Source organism: Pararge aegeria, chromosome 17 (assembly GCF_905163445.1).
Source record: "Pararge aegeria chromosome 17, ilParAegt1.1, whole genome shotgun sequence".
In the NCBI taxonomy this organism is placed as follows: Eukaryota; Metazoa; Arthropoda; class Insecta; order Lepidoptera; family Nymphalidae; genus Pararge; species Pararge aegeria.
The window spans coordinates 15,474,155-15,476,171 of record NC_053196.1 but is presented as its reverse complement, the minus strand read 5'-3'; positions in this window follow the sequence as shown (position 1 = coordinate 15,476,171).

Here is a 2,017-nt window from a genome sequence, read left to right as displayed (position 1 = left end):
TCGTTTTTTTTTTCATTATTGAGAAATGTTGCAAAAAATATCCTATTTAAGAGATTCTGATCCGTGCGATGCGTGAACGGTAAACGTTACGCCAAACGACGGAAGTATTTAATAAGTATATCAGAATTGTCGGAATTGTTGTTTCTTTAAAGTTCTATAAAACAGTCCGCGACAACATACGACTATTTTTTGAAGTCGACTCATTCGCGGACGAAGTCGAGTTAGTCGGTTAGTGGGTACTCGTACATATATTTCATGTTTGAACCATAACATAGTGGCACAGACATATAGACCAAATATGTGGTAAATTTTCAACGTGTAATAATTGTAACGTTTTAATCTGTAAAACTCGCCAAAAATTAAATATTCCATTTAAATTTAATATCCGTTGCCACAGACTAAAGTTGAAATATACATAGTAATGTGCAAATGGCAGCTGATTTCATCCATGGCAGAGTGTCTACGGTAGGTTATTTAAAAAGTCAAATTCAAAATTCAAAAGTCCTTTATTTCAAGCCTAGGCCTAATATAAGCAAATTTGAAACGAAAAATAAATAAATATACTACGACAATACACACATCGCCATCTAGTCCAAAAGTAAGCGTAGCTTGTGTTATGGGTACTAAGATAGCTGTTGAATATAGTACACATAACTACTTATAACACCCAGACACTGATAAACAATCATGTTCATCACACAAACATTTTCCAGTTGTGGGAATCGAACCCACGGCCTAGGACTCAGAAAGCAGGGTCGCTGCCCACTACGCCAGTCGGCCGTCAAATATAAATATAAATGAATTTTAGAAGATACCCAGATTTTAGGTATCATAGGAATACGGGATGAAAATTTATATGAAAATTTCTGATTTCTTCAGTAATTTCCGTTCATATCTTTGCTATTAAGAATTTTTTTTAACCCTTTGTAGTTAAAATTTACCAATTCAAAAATTTAACTTAACGTTAGTTAGCAGTTAGTTAGCAAAGCCGCGGGCAAAAGCTAGAGTCGGGGATAAAATTTTTGTCTCCGGTATGTGGTAGCCTGCAGGGAAGGTTCCATAGAGTCTGTCTACCATATTGATATAGTCTGTGATGCTTCCAATAATTTCCGCACGGAAAAGCGTCTATGGTAATAAATTCTGAATTCATACGATACAGTTTATGATGTCGATTGTCGAGCGTTGGACATTTTAATTTGTTTGCCAGTAATTACGTTGTATTTATTGACGCCATGTTTGGTGGGCCAATTAACGTGTAAATGGCCACCCCGTAACCAAATGTCGGGGAAAAAAATTCACTGTCATAATTTATAGTCATCACATCTTAGCGGCACTGCTTAGGCATCTTTCATCATCTTCTTTTTTTTTTAAAGTATATAGACAAGTGCTCGACTGCAATCACACCTGATAGTAAGTGACAATGCAGCCTTAGATGGGGCGCGCTTGCCCAGAAGATGCCTATTCACTCTTGATTTGTGTAAATGTTGATTTTGGAAGAGAGCAACTAATGAGTTTCTTACCGTCTCTTCTCGGTAGAATCTGCTTTCCGAACCGGTGGTAGAGACCACTACAAACAGACGTACTTGACGTTTGTTTGTGAGTGTCAGAGTCAGATCAAAATAGGAAGTGATTTGAAAATATAGAATCTGCGGTAATGTCAATCTCAGTGTCAATCTATGTGTTGTGATCGGCTTTCAAACGTCAATATGTCATGTCAAAAAAATCTAAAATTGCATTGTATTAACGGATGTTGAACTTTGTAAAAATTATTAAAGTCTAAAGCACTAAATATACGCTTCTGATTTAACAAAGTTCAAAAGTGCTTATAAAGTTGGAATACTTGACATAAATAAATAAACTATGACTATACACACTTCGCCATCTAGCCCCAAAGTAAGCATAGCTTGTGTTATGGGTACTAAGATGACTGTTGAATAATTATATGAATAATATACAAAATACTTATAATATATAGATAAACACCCAGACACTGAAAAACTTTCATGTCCATCACACA